This window comes from Trifolium pratense, linkage group LG3 (genome assembly GCF_020283565.1).
Source record: "Trifolium pratense cultivar HEN17-A07 linkage group LG3, ARS_RC_1.1, whole genome shotgun sequence".
Lineage (NCBI taxonomy): Eukaryota > Viridiplantae > Streptophyta > Magnoliopsida > Fabales > Fabaceae > Trifolium > Trifolium pratense.
Genome location: NC_060061.1, coordinates 38,430,956 through 38,449,878, shown reverse-complemented (window position 1 = coordinate 38,449,878; position 18,923 = coordinate 38,430,956). Strand labels below are relative to the sequence as shown.

Here is an 18,923-nt window from a genome sequence, read left to right as displayed (position 1 = left end):
TATTATATAGTGAAAATGAAAAATCTCAATTACAATTATAACCAATATTGATGAAAATCATAATTCAAAACAATTAAAACCAAACCTCTTCACCAGACACACATGTAATACAATCTGCTATCAATGCAACAATTTGTTATATACTAAGATCTTGAAGAATTAGTGAATAAGTGCTGAAGAGCCAAGAAAATAGGTGGAATCATGTTGCAGTGTGTCACAATTTTTTTATTTGTAAAAAAAATCAATACTGTTGCCAACTTTGACAATAGTTATGGTTTGGATCTTTTAAATTTCTTTTGAAATTCAATACTGTTGCCAATTTTTCTTTTCTACTGAATCACATTTAGAATAATGTTTGGATCTTTTAAAGTTTCTTTCAAAATTTCAATGCTGTTGCCATCTTCCGTCAAAATTTCAATATCCTCTAGACTTGTATTGAACCGGTGTATGTTTAGAACCATGACGGTGAAGTGGTGACCGACTGACAACATGGTGCGATTTGGTGGCGACCCGTGGTGGAGAAGCTACTATGCGCGCAGTGCAGTGCGGTGAGGTCAAGAATTGAGTTTCATTTTTTCAAATTTTATGTTGAAGTTTGCTAATTTTGGTTCTCTTTGCCATTGTTGTAACCCTCTGAGTTAATAGATAATAGATTCATCTTTTTCTTTTGTTAAAACCTGAACATAAACCATCAATCTTTGTGACACGACCATTTTCCACCATTTTATCTTACATGTTTTCCACCATTTCATCTGCAAAACCGTTTCATGAGCAGGCATTTTAGCATACCATGGAAAGTATTGATATACCAATAATAAGCAAGAAACGAGGCACTAGAAATAGCCCCACACCGGCCAAAAGATGTTGTTTGTTTCTGTTTATAAACTTCCAAATGCTTTTCTAAAATATTAACCATTGTAGGAAACTTGTAACCCAAAAAGAAAAACTATCCTAGGAATATGGAAACTTTTTTTAAAATGATTTTTAGATTGATTCCTTCATTCGTTGTTTTTTATTCAATGTATTTGTTTTTTTCCTTATTTTATAGAATTTGTAGAATATCATTTATTTATCGTAGCATATATATATATAAATTTTAATTTCAAGACGACTGTTATTTGATGGAAAGCATAGTCAATATTACATTTTGCATCAGTATTGGTTTTTGGTCTAAATTGGTGCCTTTTATTTTTTTTTCATAGTTAAAATGCAAGATTGTTCATGTTAATCTTTGAGTTCGGTAATCTTCTAATATGGTGAATTATGAAGTTGGGTAATCAATTTCTTGCAATTAGTTAGAGGGAATTAGTCTCTTTTTTTTACAAGATTTTTTTTTTTTTTTTTAAATACTTGTACTTGTTAAAAATGGAGTCACAAGAGCATCAACAACTACATTTTTTTTAGAATAATAGTTTTACAATTTTGTATAATATATCTGTGTAATGATTCTTGCATTTTGAAAGATCAATCAAATTTGGAGTTGAGATCCTCTCCACCATTATCTCTCTCTATTACTATAATTTTGAATGATTTTCAAATATATATTAAATAGTTGGAACCACAAAAAGTCATATTATTGCATTTATATTCCTAAAACATTAGTAATGATAAAATTGAAAGAGGATTAAAAATGGAGAGATCAGACTCTAAAATTTGAACTAGAGCATTTGACTTTTTTATTTAACTAGCATTTTGCTTTAATACATTTTGTTCTAAGTCATGGCATGTCAGTGGCTACTTCCTTCTTAGGCAAGGGAGCCTCCACCACATATCCTAGGATATACCTTGGGTTCGGAAGATGGGTGCGCTTGTGGGGCATTGGGCAGCAAGGACAATCTGGAACCAAGCATGTGAGTTGAAAGCAAATAACCAATACTTCTATATATCTCTAAGCAACTTATATAGCAAGTCTCTCACTTTAGCCTCATTTGGGGGCGTGTCTTCTTGCCATATTGCCCTTTCATCAAGGTCTCAATGGCCTAATTGTCAAAACCAAAAACAGGTCTCTACACTTCATAAGTAGTCATAGAAGGCACCAAAATTTTTCTTGCAGAAAACAGTGATGAGACAAGGGTAATAGAGCATTCCTTCCTTCGCATCACCATCAGCATTGAGGCATGCCCATCTCCTCGCTGGATATATCCATTGGCAATGTTGCTCTGCTTCTCTCGCATACTTGGTTTTCTTATATTTATTTACTAAATTAAGGATAAAACACAAAGGTTTCTATTGACTAGTGTAATTTGGTTCATGAACTCTTCGATTTCCCCATCTCTAGAGCCAAGCCAATAGCATGTAGTCAATCATAAAGGCACATCGGGACTGCATGAGGTGTCATTCGAGCCACGAGCTTCATCATCAAATTTCCTGAAAGAATTTGTTCTAGTTCTTCATAATTCCAAGTACCAACTTCGGTCACAGGATAGCATTTTTAACCTCCAATCCCTCTTGTCATATGGTACTGACTTTGGTAAATCAAGTATAATTACTTTGTTTTAAAAATTCATTTATGTATGCTAACACTAATCAAGCATTCCTATATATATAGTACTAAAATCACACAACCATTGCATAATATATAAGAAACTCAAAAAAAAAAAAAAAAACTTCAGTTTCAGATTTTAGTAGCAAAGATTTAAATGCACCGTTTACGTTTCTTTGTCTTGAAGGAGTTGTTGTGACAAAGTGAAACTGAGGTAAGAATAAGATCTATGTAACTGCAATATTAAGTCTAAGTTTGCTAATTTTGGTTCTCTTTGCCATTGTTGTCCCCTCTGAGTTAATAGATTCATCTTTTTCTTTTGTTAAAGCCCGAACATAAACCATCAATCTTTGTCACACGATCATTTTCCACTTTTTCATGTTACATCTTTTGTTGTATGCCCACTTCTTATACATCAAATCATCTGTAAAATCGTTTCATGAGCAGGCATTTTAGCATACCATGGAAAGTATTGATATACCAATAATAAGGAAGAAACGAGGCCCTATAAATAGCCCCACATCGGCCAAAAGTTGTTGTTTGTTGGTGTTTATAAACTTCAGGCTTTGTGGAATTTGAACTATTGGATGATGTCTTTCATCATGCATATGCCTTTAGATTTAGTAACATTTGATTCAAGGGTCAAGATTTTAACAACCATTAAGTCATTAACAAGTCACTTTTTTTTTTGACAAAGATTATTAACAAGTCACTTAAAGGTCACATTTTTTAACAATATGAAATTCTATTTCAACCCCCACTGTTAGCTAGTTTCAATTTTAGACAAATGGGTTATAATTGAAAATACTCATAGGAGAAGTTCAAAGCCACCAGCGTACTTTTGCTATGAACACAGTCATTTAAATTTTTTCTCCATATCCCACCGTACTGTGTCTGTTATTTTTACGGATCCAGTGTGATTTTTTCGTTTGTGCTTCAGATCTGTTATTTTGTTTTTGTTTTGCTTTTAAATATGTTGATTGTTTAAATCTGATTTATTTAATTTTTATGCTATTAACACTGTAGAAGTGTGCGCAAAGAAGAAATTGATCTTCAATTTCAGAGATGATTAAGTCTTTGTCCAGAAAATTGATATTGCAACATGTTGAAGAAGAAAAAGAAGAAGATAAACCGTGTTTTTTTTGTTACAGATAAACCGTGTTGTTGATGAAGAAGAAGATAGCAAAGTGTTTTTTTAATTTTTCAGAACACTTAAATTTTTTTTTTCTTCTATTTTTTTAGAGTTAAATTAATGCCATATAGGCTGGGGGTAATAACAAATTTAATAGGCTGGGGGTAATAACAAATTTAATGAAGTTTGGGTCATTTTATAATTAACCAATATATAATTTAATACAATGGTGGGCTTGATATGTAATATATAAAAAAATGATTTTTTTTATTAATTTAAAAACAAAAACAATTGGCTATAACGGGTATTTTTCCTTGTGTACCTGTTGGGCATAAATTTGGTATTTATCAATTAAATATAATTGGTGGGTCCAATATTTATTTGAAGTTTAGGTGGTTAAAATAAAACTTTCAAATATTATGTTGAAGCTTCAACTGTGTCGAAACGAGGAAGAGTTTCGAAGGCGTCGAAGTTCAAGCTTTAAGGTTAGCTCGCCAAGAGGCGCGTCGAAGCGGTGAAGCAGATCAAAGGGCTAGTTGATCCAGGCCCAAAGAAACAACGACGGCCCAATATAGCATTGGCGCGCACTGAAGAAAGAAAGATCGAAAGTGGAGAACGTGGGTCAATGTGGCAATTCGAGGAACGTCCAGATGATCAAGGAGCAGTTATCACTTTGCCATAGTATTTATAGCAGTTTTTCATTAGTAGTCGAGGTCACAAAATTTCATACAAAACTTTCTCTGAAAATTCTAAGTACTCAGCGATCGAACGAACGAAATATTGAAGAGAAAATGTATGTTTTGTGAACCATTTACTTTGTAATTGCTTTTCAATCAATGCAATTTACTTTCCAGCAATGTTCTTTAGGTTTATTTAATGCTTGTTTATGAAATTGCTGTTTCGAGGCGATTCGAACTAGCTTTTTCTTATATCGTTTGTAAAGGATTTAATTCTTAAGTGTTTGTTTTCCTTTTTAACGAACACTCAAACAATTTTCTAAGTAAACAAAACACAAAATTGTCCTGAAATTTACTAGTTGATCTCGCGAGTTTAAATACTTAAACTAACGGTTGTTTACCAAATTTCCACGTAAACAAATTGGCACGCCCAGTGGGACTGGTTTTGTGTTTGCTTAAAATATTTTGTGTTGTGGAATGAGAAACTTGTTGTCTGTTTGTAACTTTTGATAGGTTATGGTTAGAACTACTCAAAGATATAACTCTAGTAAAAATCAAAGTTCTAGTGCAATGAGTAGTGAGGCAAGTTCGAGTGGAGGAGTCGATCCACCCACAGAAAGTTCGAGCACGACTAATCCAGTAACTGCTCCGGCGGTTTCTAGTCCTGTAATCTCGAACGTTCACGATGTCATTCCAACTATGCCAATAACAACTATGGCATTCCCATCTGTAACTGCCGGTTATGGGCGTCCAAGAGTATCTTCAGGGTTTAATTCTATGTATGGGCCTCCCCCTACACTTGGCCTGGGTATGCCAATGTTCGAATCTGATAGGTACACTTCGTCTAGGGTAACTTCCACACCCTTAACTACTGCGTCTGTGTTGTCATTAAGACAGCAAATGGATGAGAGTAATCATGAAATGGTTAACCTCTTGACGCATCAAATTGGTACTGTGTTTAATCCATTAATTCAAAATACCAATGACAGTTACCAAATGTTAGCATTTCAAATGAGTCGAATTGCTGATTTTTTTGGTACACCCCCTCCACCACCAAGAGTAAATCCTGTTACTCCACAAGTAATATTACCTGCAATGTCTGCGACTCCAGTCCAACAAAGGCCAACTTATGTGGCCAATGAAACAGTTCTAAACCCAACACCTGCACCAATTGTACAGGAGGAGACTCATTACGCTTACGAGGTTAATCAAAATCCTCCAGTGGTTAACCAAAACCCTCCAGCATTTAATCCAAATCCTCAAGTGGTTAATCAAAACCCTCCAGTAGTGATGGTTAGGAGAAACCAAGATGCTGATGAGGTGGTTCGAGAGGTTCAGAACAATAACTTACTTGGCCAAAATAACTTGACCAACATAGTCGAAACGATTCTGGCCCAAAATGGCTTGAACACAGGTTGTCGAAGGCCAAACTTTGTTTCTGCGTTCAATGAGTATGTGCTGCAAACAGAGTTGCCAAGGGGTTGGAAAGTCCCAAAGTATACTAAGTTTGCTGGGGACACTAGTGAGTCAACTGTGGAGCACATTGCTAGGTACTTAGCCGAATATGGGAATTTGGCAAATAATGAAAACCTGCGAATGAAGTATTTTCTGAAGGTGTGAAAACACAAGAAGGGGGGGGGGGGGGTTGAATTGTGTTTTAGTCAAGTTTAAAACTTTTTCAAGTTCTTAACTTAACTACAACAGCAGCGGATAAATAACACAATAAAACAAGTTAAGAGAGAGAGAGAGATCACACAAGCAATTTATACTGGTTCCTCTCACAAAACGAGAGTAGTCCAGTCCCCTTGCACTTCCAAGGGATTTCACTATAATCACACAAGATTACAACTGCTCAAGCACACAAGCAAGAGACTTCTCAACAATGCTCAAGCACACAAGCTTAAGACTTCACACTTAAACACACAAGCTTAAGTTATCTCAAATACTAAATATAATAAAGTAATGGAAAGTATACAATAGCTCTTAGTCAGAACCTAGGAGAACAAATACTAAATATTTGAACTAAAAGTGCAACAACACAGTTCAGAGGTTCAGAGCTTTGTATGAGGAATTCAGAGTTTGTTCGTGCGTGATAGTAATCCTTGATTCTTATGTATACAACTGATTCCTTAAGTTTATATACGACTAGAAAAGAGTCGTTGCAAAGATGACCGTTGAAGTAGATAATCTTTTGTCTTCAAGCAGCCTGTCTTGATGCAGTTTGGTTGTATCCAAAACTAAGTAAGAGTTTCAGGTACTTTGACTACTGCAGAGAAGATTTTCCTTATTCAGCTAACACAACTGATGACCCACGTTCTCAAAAGAGAACAAACAGAAAGAGATTAGCTGTTCTGATCAGGCTTGAAAGGTCCTTTTCTTCATTGGTAGAAGAGTTGACTTGCAAAAGAGAATCTTTACAAACTTCAAAAAGATCATCAGAGTTTGATGAAGCTAAGACCTTAAGAAGTTCTGAAGACTTCATCGTCTGAAGTTTACAACTTCTGAGTCTCACAATCTTCTGAGCGCTTACGAACATCTGAAGTCCTTATCTTCTGATCATTAATCAGAGCTTAATTGAATCTAAGTCCTGCACACTTAAATTAAATTTTTAGTCCTTCCAATTGTTTATTAATACTTTGTTATCATCAAAACCTTAATAGATTTAGGGGCAAACATTTTTAAATCAATTTTGTTCCAACAATCTCCCCCTTTTTGATGATGACAAACATAAGTATTAATTGACAATTGTTGTTAAATTAACTTATCATGTTTCTCTTAGGTTTGTGAGGTTTGCAAGCTCCCCCTAAGATTGATACTCCTTAAAGCCAAAGCTTTAAGTTTTATCCATGATATTTTAATTTAGTATAAGATTAAGATAATTTGGAATAAAACAAATTTCATATCTTTCTTTAGAGTGAGAGGTTTGCAAGCTCTACCCCTAAGTCTCATAAGGCTAAGTTAAAATTGCACTCTTAACTTATCCTTACTTATGAAATTTATTTCAGTTTCAACTAACTTAGCCTCCACATTGAAATACGTAAAACAACTTAAAAGTAACAACTTTTTACTTAACGGATAAAAACGAGAGCGTGGTTTCAGCTTTGAAACTTATCACTTATCAATTAATGCGTAACTACTCCCCCTTTTGTCATTATCAAAAAGTAAAAAAATTTATATAACCAAGACAGTGAAAAAAGAAGAGTGGTTGTTACAAAGGTGAATTTATTTCAAAAACAAAAAATAACGCGCTCAAAGGTTTATAAAAAGGTGAACGAGTTAACATGCATTCTTCACATAAAAACAATAATAAACGAGTATTTCAAGAAAAATCAAGAAGAATGAGAAGGTTTAGTTCACGTATCGCAGAGTTTCGGAGAAAGAAAGAAGAAGAAAAACGCGAAAACGATGAGAAAGATAAAGAAGACGACAAGAAACCACAAGATGCTGAGATTATAATCATCTCATCAGATTCTGAAGCTGAAGAGAATGAAGATGATGCTGACTATGTTGAGTTCTTGGCTGGCTATGTTCCAGAAGAAGAACAAGAAGAAGAAGAAGAGCAGAACCCAGATCCCATAGAAATTTCATCAGAGGATGCTGAGGAGAAATCTGAGATTTCTTCTGAGTATTATCCATCTGATTAGGATTAGGTTGTCTTTTTCTTTTTCCCAACGTACTCAACATTGTTAGATCATGAATAAAAATTTTCGTTTAAAATCATCTTGTGTTCTTATGTTCTTGTTTATCAAAGAAAATCAGCACACACAAAAAAAATAACAAACCACATAACGAAGTGAAAATCCAAAATAAGAAATTGTTCAGACAATATAAAAATAAAGTAAAAAGCATATAAATAGCAGGTTCAGACGATAAAAAAAAAACATAAAGTGCAAAGAGTCCTAAGGTTTCTTGAGAAAGACTAAGAGCTGGTCAAATTTGTCATTCAGAGACCCAACGTTGGAAACAAGACCATCCACTTTAGATTCCAGGTTGAGGTGAGCTGTCCTTTGCCTTTCCAAACCTTCTTGTTGTTCCCTCAGAGCTTCTTGAAAAATCTGCAGCTGATCTACAACCACAGGAGCTTGATCTTCAACCAAAGGTGCCTTGCCTTTATCAGAGGAGGGTTCACCTTCCTCTGGATAATCAATCATCAGAATATCAGCATCAGGAGTAACCTCTTGGTTTATCTCAGGAATCTCTTCAGCAAGTCTTGCAGCAGCTTCAGCTAGACGTTCATTTTCAATCCTTTGATCCTCAAGACTTTTGAACACCTTAGAATCCACCCAGCATTCCTTAAACACAGACAAATGCCTTGCAGTAGCAGCAATAGCAGCAAGCTTAGCACGCTCATGCTCTTCATGATTAAACCCAGTTAGACGTTTCAAGCTGGCTCTGGCTAAACTGTCCTTCAACAGATGTACCAAGTCCAAATCTCGTTGCCCAATCACAGTCTTGATTTCATTTCCAATAGCATCCAAAGCATTGCAGATTCTAGCTTTGATTAGTGACACCTCCAGATCCACATCAGAGGGACACACCAAAAACTTGTCCTGAATGTGTGATAACCTAAGTAAATCATCATAAAGCTGATTGGAGAGGTTACCAAAAGGGTCAGAGGATGAGGGTGAGATATTGGGAATGGTAGAGAGTTTTGGTTCATTAACAGGGTTGTCAATAATAACAACTTCTGCTTCTGAAGGGTTAGGGGCACAAGTATGAATGCGTGGATTAGGATTGGGTTCAGGAGTTGATTCAGAGGAAGAGATATCAGATGTTGATTCAGGATAAATGTGTTCAGGGGATGGTTCAGGAGATTTGTGTTTAGAGGTTGGTTCAGGAGCAATTTGTTCAAGGGTTGGTTTAGGAGATTTATTTGGAGAGGGTTGTTTGGTGGGAGAGGTTTGTTCAGCAGTTGGAATATCTGGTTGAGGTTCAGATGATGGAATGTCAGGTGATTGTTGTTGTGGTTGAGGTTGAGGTGATTTTGGTTTAGGAGGTGAGCTAGATTTGTGGGTTTCATGAGTAAGAGGTTGATTATTGAGGGGGTCAGGGCTGAGGTGTTTTTCTAGTTCAGAAAGAGGGTTATCAGAAGGTGAAATGTCAGGAAGAATAGTTCTAAGTGGTTTGGTAAACCCTATTCCAATTTCAGCTTCATTAAAGATGTACTGAGAAGATTTACCTTTAGGATCAGGTACATGTTTCTGATGCATCCTAGTACTCAGAATTTCTTCATCAGACTCAGTTTCTGAATCAGACTGAGATTCAGAGGAGTCACTATCTTCACTTTCTTCTTCATCATCAACAATAATAGGCTTCTTTGATGAAGTTGCAGCAGCTTTTCCAGACAAAGCTTCATGTTTCCTCTTAGTTCTTTGCTCAGCAGCAGCTTCTTCTACCTTAACCTTCTTCTGAGCCAGAAGATCTGGTTTATCTTGTTCAGCTTTCCTCTTAGGTTTCCTCTTAGGATTATACATGTTTACAGGAGCTGGAGGGACCATACTCCTATCAACAGTATAACCTTCATCCTTAAGAACTTTCAGATAATCTTGAATGATGTGCTCAGCATCCATTTCAGAGATTACTGGATATCCATCCACATACAAGCGATCTTCCAAACTAACTCTAAATGCTTGTTTAGGTTGAACCAACTTGGTGTCAATTAAGTGCATCTTTGTTAAGAAGCTTGCATTCAGAACTTCTGGCGAGATCTTCTGAGCCATAAGTTCTGGATAGAACTTCTTCAGATTCTGAACAATGTGACCTTGGAAGAGAAGATCTGAAAGCAGTCTAGGATAAACAATGGTTGTTTTCCTCTGAGACTTGCTTGCGAAGATGGCTTCACAGACCCTCTCAAAGAAGTATTTACCCAGATTTACTTTCCTTTCAGTCAGAAGAAAGTAAATTAAATGACGATGAGGCCATGAAATAGTATCAGTACCACCAACTCTTGGACTGATAGTTGACAAAATAATCTTGAAAAGAACCCTGCACTCATTTGTCAATCCTTTAACCTTTCCTTTCAACTTCATGTCAATGCACATCCTGTGCAGAAGTTCGTCTCTGAATCTTGTATCCTTCTCAAAATCATCTAGAACCAAACCAGAGTTGTCCAAACCCAACAAAGCATTGAAGTGAATTGGAGAGAAGGTGAGATTGATACCACAGATATTAGACCTAATCTGTGTACCAGTGAACTCCAAAAGACCCATCTCCTTCCTAGTTTTTCCTTTCAGACTAGGATCTCTTTCGATTGCTGCAAGTTCTTCTTGCTTTGCTTCAAACTTTGTAAAAACTCTTGCTTTCATCCAGAATTTCTTCAAAAGATCTGGATAAATAGGACCATTCACTACAACAAATTAAGGCCTTTAATAGCGCTTTTTTTAGCTTTTAATAGCGTTTTAAAGCGCTATTACTGATACCGCTATTATAAGTTCGGTGCCTACAATAGCGTTTTATAAGCGCTATCAAATGTCCACTTTTAATAGCGCTTCTTGCAAAAACCGCTATCGTATGTAAGTTGGCGCCATCTACTAGGACTTTGGAAGCGAGTTTTAATAGCGTTTTATTCTAAAAGCGATATTATATGTCAGTTATTTAATAGCGCCCGTGTGTAAAGCGCTATTATAGTCCTTCCAGCAAACAACTTTTAATAGCGCCCGTGCCTAAAAGCGCTATTATAAGTCCTTTTTCAAATTAAAAAAAAAAAACTTTTTTGTCTAAATTTTGTAATATACTGTACTTTGATAACAAAAAAAAAAACTAAACAAATTTTATTAATCAACAGCACATAAAAAATAAGTGACGTGCACTACAACATAACCATGTATGGGATATAAAATAATCCAACAACAAAATACAACTCAAAATTTCAAACTTAATCAATCCTTTGCTTATAGCATGTATGAATGACACCACTCAGTTTCTAAATCGTTGATCTAGTACAAGAGAAAAGCCTTAGTTTAGCTCATGTGGTGCCTGAGTACTAATGCTTAGAGGCATATGCAATTACACATAATCAACAGAGTCACCTAAAATGTCTACATATGAGTGCTACGTGGACCATTTCTTCCCATTTAACAAAGTCACTCTGTCATTAGATCTTTTTCAACTATTTGATTTAATTTTTCCTCTGGATGTAGAGCTTCTTAACCTGAAAGTTATTCATAGTATACAGGATACAAGAAAGAATTTAAATTCAATGACTCCCTAGGGGTTACAATTGAAGAAAAATCATTGGCTCAGAATATGCTAAACAAATTTGACATACCTCTAGAAAATTGTCATTGAACTACCCATTACATCAAATGTCATTTGACCTTCATCACATCAAGCTAATTCTTTGAAAGCTATAAGACAAGCTTGTAACTCTTTAAAAAAATTACTGCCAAAGAACCAGAAAATCCATCACTTAGTGTTCAAACTTGAATGAAACATAACACATAACACTAACAAGAAAATAAGCTACTCACAAGTCATGTCTTTGGGAGTAATATTGAGAAGTTTCACAATTAAAAAGAAGCATGCTAAACTTTAATATCGGGAGACACCAACCAAAAATATAAAGTTCTCAATGACCTTGCCAAGTGAATGCTCTAATAGGCTAACAAGAAAAACAAGAAGCCAGCTCAAAACCAGAAATATAGGAGAAATTGTCAAACTAGATAAACTACAAGCTTTATTATGATATCATTGCAATGACTTATTGGTTCGAATGAAGCACCTTCGACGGTGGCTGGGCATATCAGAACTGTTGCTGAGTAGATATTGATGTCATTTTGAATCCACAACCCTCAAATTCAGGGCTTAATCATAACAAGACTTTCAAATGTCTTGAAACAAAGACTACAATGAACATGAATGAGAACATGAAGTTATTACTATTATCAATTACTCATGTGATATGAATATAACAGGTCCTATCGAGGCATTTGGCAGTTAAAGAAAAACTTGTGAGCGTTTAAGATGTGCCAAATATATTCAAGACATAAGATAACCCCCCGGTCTCTGCTAGAAGCAATACGTGAAAACTTTGATTGCTTCTGTATCTCTTGTTTATTGTTTTCCTCACAATTGAACATGGTTATGTTCCGAGACTTATCTTAATTTACTAAAAACAAAACATCCAGCACACATAAGTGAGTGATACTTTGTTTCCATGACTAAAGAAGTCCAACATTAGAGAGCATACCTTGACTAAAGAGTTCTTTGAATATAATAATAACTTTGAAGTAAAAGACTAGCTATGTGGATATTAAAAGAGAAATCATCATTTCTAACACAAATTGAATCACTGATGTACATTAAAAAAAGGCTCAAAATACACAGGGTTATCTAAAGCCCCTGCATACATTTGGTCGCACTTATGATTAGAGGAAATGATCAACTAAAAGTGGACAAACAAATTTTATCCTACAATAAATAAGTCCAAATCAAACACTTGAAATTTATAACAACACATAAATTTAATGAGAAACTTATGATATACAGAAAATGGTGAATGGAGTGCATTAACTTAATCAATTTAGGACATGTGCAGTGTAACTGAAACATGTCTAGATTAATAACTTCAGCTCATTCCTACATCAGTATATAGTAACTTAAATAGATGAGTGGAGTAAAGAAAACTTGAAAGAGCAGGCATTCCAAAAACAAATCAGCAGATACTCACAATAGGATGGGCAAGTAGCTCTCTAAAATTGTAGTTGTAGATGTTTTCTCCCAGCAGGGCAGAAAGAGACAAGTGATGAAATGCCAAATCCTAACAGTTCACAAAAAATGGTGCTTTCAATAATATCATATATGCAGATATATAGAAAATATATCAGAGACTACTATGAACTATCATGTAACCTCTAAAGCGGAAGACCATTTGTTTCCCCAATTGAGAAAGGAATTGCCTTAGCTACAATATTTTCCTTAATTATGGGGAGTAATTAGTAAAGACAAAATGATCGTAGGATCTACAACTAATTGCAAATATAACAAAAAGGCTATATCAATATATATCATGTCATGCAAATCTACTATATCCATTGTTACCTTGTTTAATACAAGATTGAGGCAGTTCTTTGCTGCATCAACACTTATATTATTTGACAGAGATGTTCAAAATATACTCAACACAAAAGCAACTAATTAAATTGTTGGAAAATCACTCTATCAATGAATTATCTTCAATTCTACAAAGAGCAAAAAAAAAAAGATGGTGAATTAGAGCAAAAGGAGGGAGAAGAATAATATCCAATTTCAAGGACAAAAAAATACAGCTAGCTAGCTGTATTTTTCATTTCTTTACTACAATTATATAACCAACACACTTATTTTCAGATTATTCTTTATTCATAAACCAAATATTAAGATTAGTTACACAACATACGTTTGGCAAAATGAGTTGCAACCCTTCTATCTTGTTGATTTGCTTTCACAAGAGACACACCACACAAATCTACAAAACATTGTTAAAGCAAATGAACTTAAAATTAGAAAAATATAAACATTGCGAGCGAGACTGTGAGGAGAGCTAAATAGAGATGAGAGTGATATTGTGTGAGACTATGAATGAATGAAACTGTGAGCATAATGGTGACGCAATTGTGGGTAGACGCGAGGCAGGAGATGTCATAAACCAAATAAATACTCTAGAAATAAATTAAGTGGTCATTCCATGACATATAAGTTTTCCTTTTCAGCCGTTGATAAGTTGTAAGTAACCATTTCTAACTTAACTAGGCACAAGAAAACAGTATCATACTTTCATAACATTTATAATAATAAAATCTAAAAGATACATGTTAACTAATCAGGGAAGTAGAAACAGCAGAATATCATAAGCTATATTGCTCATAATTGAAACAAAAACACACACTTGAGCATTGGTTTTAAGAGTAAGATTATCATTCACGTCACACTTGATTCTTGCAGTTACCCTTCCATATCAATCAATGTTCTCCAAATTAACACCAACTGCAAAAAAAATCACCATTGTTATGAATTCAAAGTAATAGTATATAGTATAATAAAAAAACTGACTAAAAAAAAGGTCATTACAATACTACTCACTGTTAGCAGTTGGAATTTTAATAACCTCCACAGACTGAGAAGGAATGTCAAATTATGTTACACAAATAATAGAGACAGCAATGTCAAAAATCAGTCAGCACAAAAGTGATCTAGAATACACAGATTGCATATAAAAATTTATTATCAATCAATTATAAATAAGAAAATAAAATCATTTTTTTTCTCACACAGAAGAAGAATTAGAGAAGCCCAAATACCTAGAGACGGGTTCTAACGAGACGAGATTCAATTGCGGTGAATGATGGAGAACGATGAAGAGTTTCTGGGCTCAACGACCTCTAGAACGATGGACGGTGGTGATTTTGTGTTCAACGACCTCTGGAACGATGGACGGTAGTTAATGATGGGGAAGATGTTTTAGGGTTTCAACGAGTTCTAGGTTCTGAGTTCTGATTTCAACAGGTCTTAAGATTTTGGGGTTTAGGATTTCAACGAGTTCGTGAGTAGGGTTGAGTGACGAGGAAAGAGAAGAGTGAGGGTTGGGTTCAATCGATTTAGGAGAACGATGGAGAATGAGTGAAAAATGATGGAGGATTTCTAGTTTCAATTGATTGAGTGAGAAATTCTGGGTTCAATCGGTTAGGTGAGAAGAAGAGGATTCCTAGGTGTGAAAGAAATTTTGATTGGGTTCCGGAAGAAATTTTGATTCCTGAGAGAAAATGGTTCGCGAAAAATAAAATAAAAGAAGGTTCTAGTTAATTTGCCTAATTATTATTTTATTTAAACTAGAAAGACGTATAATAACGTTTTCAAAGAAAGTGCTATTATAGCGTCAAAAAAAAAAAGAAAGTGCTATTATAGACTTCTGAATATTTTGGTTGATAACATATAACAGCGCTTTTAGAGAAAGCGCTTTCGTAAGGATCACCTATAATAGCGCCCGACCAGAAACCGCTATTATATGTATCTCTGTGCAATTTTTAATAGCGTTTTTTGAAAAAACGCTATTAAATAGGCGCTATCATAAAGCAAAATTGTAGTAGTGATTTAGCATATCAAAATACTTATTCCATCCTTGAGCAGAGAAGTACGGCTTCACATCATACCCATTTTCCTTTAGACTTTCAAAATCAACCATCTTCTCAGGTAGTAACGTCAGTTGAGATTCTGGGAATTCCATCTCGTTCCCAACAATCTGAAGGTGTCTGAACATAAACGGAGGGATCTTTGTTGTTGAAGAAGATGAAGTACCAGCCATGATGGAGTTTAGGTAAGGGTAGGAACTAATGAGAGAGAAAGAAGATTTTTGTTGAAGGTGTAGAGAGAAAAGAAAGTGTAGGTTGTGAAAGTGAGAAGTGTGCAAGTGTATTGTGTAAGTTTTATTTAAATGCACACAGTTAACACGAAAATAGCAAATTTGGGAAGTTACGCTAATTGACAGAAAGTTGAATACCAAAAATCATCATTAACCACCCACTACCTGACACACGTAGACCACGTGCAGAAATTTACTCGGTAACTGCTATTTTAATGGACAACTGTTCAGTAGCGAATACTAAACGTTTCCCACTTAAATAGATCAGAGCCTCTGAGATATTTAAAATTCTCTATCAGAGTTAAGTACTTCAGAGCTTGTGTTTCAGATGTTCTGAATCATAAGTTCTGATATACATAACCTCTTACACTTTAAATGCCCAAAAAAAAAATTTTCATTCAGAGATTGAAAACATGTTCAGATGTTTCTTTATAAAATCAAATCTTTCAACAGGTAAGGCTTTAGTAAATATGTCAGCCCATTGATTTTCAGTATCAACAAACTTAATATCTATAATGCCTCTCTGAACATAATCTCTGATAAAATGGTGTTTGATTTCAATATGTTTGGCTCTAGAGTGTAGGATAGGATTTTTAGATAAATGAATGGTTGCAGTATTATCACAATATAAAGGAATATTGTGACTGCTTACCTGATAATCTTCTAACTGATATTTTAACCAGAGTAGTTGTGTGCAACATTTAGCTGCTGAAATGTATTCTGCTTCTGCTGTAGACAAAGCTATAGTAGTTTGTCTCTTACTAGCCCAGGAGATAAGGTTTTCACCAACAAATTGACAATTGCCACTTGTGGATTTTCTTTCAATTTTATCTCCAGCATAGTCAGCATCACAGAATCCATTTAGCACATAATCATTGGATTTCTTATAGAGAAGTCCAAGATTAGTTGTTCCTTTCAGATACCTAAAGATTCTCTTTACAGCAGTAAGATGAGATTCTCTAGGATCTGACTGGAATCTTGCACATAAGCAAACACTGAATAAAATATCTGATCTAGAGGCTGTCAGATAGAGTAAGGAACCAATCATACCTCTGTAGACCTTTTGATCTACTTTTCCTTCATCTTCTGACTTGCTCATGTTGGTAGTTGAATGCATAGGAGTGTTCATTATCTTGCAGTCATCTAGGTTGAATTTCTTCAGAAGTTCCTTGGTATATTTTGATTGATGAACATAAGTTCCTTCCTTCTTCTGATTAATTTGAATTCCAAGAAAGAATTTCAATTCTCCCATCATGCTCATTTCAAATTCATCCTGCATTATCTTAGAAAAATTCTTGCACAAGGAAGCATTAGTTGAACCAAAGATAATATCATCAACATAAATTTGAATGATTAAAATGTCTTCTTTGGTTGTTTTTCTAAAGAGTGTGCAGTCAACCTTTCCTTTCTCAAAACCCTTTTCAAGAAGGAAATTACTGAGTCTATCATACCAAGCTCTTGGAGCTTGTTTCAGACCATACAGTGATTTCTTCAATTTGAAAACATGTTCTGGGTTTGAGACATCTTCAAAACCAGGAGGTTGCTTAACATACACTTCTTCAGAAATAAAACCGTTTAAGAAGGCACTCTTAACATCCATATGATACAGAGTTATTCCATGATTAACAGCATAAGATAGAAGTAACCTGATTGCTTCAAGTCTAGCAACTGGTGCAAAGGTTTCAGTATAGTCAATCCCCTCTTGTTGACTATAACCTTGTGCAACCAATCTAGCCTTGTTTCTTACCACTTCACCTTGTTCATTCAGCTTGTTTCTGAATACCCATTTTGTTCCAATAATGTTCTTGTGTGAAGGTTTGGGCACTAGAGTCCATACATCATTCCTTTGAAATTGATTCAGCTCTTCTTGCATTGCTACAATCCAAGCATCATCTTTTAGAACTTCATCAATCTTTGAAGGTTCCATCATTGAGATAAGACCAACTAAAGATTCCTCATTTCTCAGTTGAGATCTTGTCTTCATTGGACTATCCTTGTTGCCTAAGATCAGTTCCTCTGGATGTGATGATTTGTATTTGAAAGTATTTCTTGGGGGCTCATCATCTTCAGACTCATCAACATCAGGTTCAGCAGTTGCTTCAGTTCTTTGTTGTTCAGAGTCTGTAGGAACTGTTATGTTCAGAGGTTCTTCAGAGAATGGATGTTCTGAGTAGTTTGGAATATCTGAATATTGATCCTCTGATACCTGAAATCTAGACAAACCTTCCACAAGCTCTGACACTTGGTCAGGCTCTTTGTCATCAAATTTGACATGCATAGTTTCTTCCACAGTATGTGTTTCAGAAATATACAGTCTGTATGCTTTTGAGCGTTCAGAATATCCTATAAAGATACCCTTATAACCTCTAGCATCAAATTTCTTTAGATGGACTTTGTTGTTTAAGATATAACAAGTACATCCAAACTGATGAAAATAAGAAATGTCAGGCTTTCTTCCTTTGAACAATTCGTAAGCAGTTTTGTTCAATTTAGATCTGATATAGATTCTATTTTGAACATAACATGCTGTGTTTACAGCTTCTGCCCATAAAAATTTTGCTACATTAGTTTCATGCATCATGGTTCTGGCCATTTCTTGCAGAGTTCTATTCTTCCTTTCTACAACCCCATTTTGTTGAGGAGTTCTAGGAGAAGAGAATTCATGCAAGATGCCATATTTTTCACAAAAGTTTTCAAAAGGTTCATTTTCAAATTCTCCACCATGATCACTTCTAACTTTTAAAATAGTGTAGCCTTTTTCATTTTGAATTTGTTTGCAGAAGATGCTAAACTCATCATAAGCTTCATCTTTTGTTCTTAGGAATTTTACCCAAGTCCATCTACTGTAGTCATCAACAATTACTAATCCATACTTCTTTCCATTGATAGAGGCAGTGTGAACTGGCCCAAAAAGATCAATGTGAAGAAGTTTCAATGGTCTTGAGGTAGAAACAATGTTCTTAGGTTTAAAAGATGATTTTGTAATCTTTCCTTTTTGACATGAACCACAAAGTGTGTTTGAGTGATATTTAATTTTAGGTAAACCTCTGACAAGGTCAAGCTTACTAAGCTTAGAGATTAACCTCCAGTTAGCATGGCCTAACCTCTTATGCCAGATCCATTTTTCTTCACTCAAGGTCAAAAGACACATCACTTTTTGTTCATTCAAATCAGAAAGATTAATTTTATAAACATTGTTCTTTCTCAGACCTTTGAATATAATGGAGTTATCAGATTGTTTAGATACAGTACATGATTCCTTATTAAAGACAACTACATAACCATTGTCGCAAAATT

The 18,923-nt window shown here is 34.9% G+C and overlaps 1 long non-coding RNA gene across 1 annotated transcript; it reads right to left on the bottom strand.

Annotated features, from left to right (window-relative positions):
* Positions 1-11,129: 11,129 nt before the first annotated feature.
* On the bottom strand, positions 11,130-15,026 carry LOC123916694. The gene is made up of 8 exons (XR_006812237.1): positions 14,569-15,026; positions 14,351-14,384; positions 13,668-14,254; positions 12,960-13,049; positions 12,012-12,133; positions 11,761-11,891; positions 11,559-11,672; positions 11,130-11,441 (listed from the first exon to the last, which is right to left on the bottom strand). It is a non-coding gene; the product is annotated as an uncharacterized LOC123916694 (long non-coding RNA).
* Positions 15,027-18,923: the final 3,897 nt, after the last annotated feature.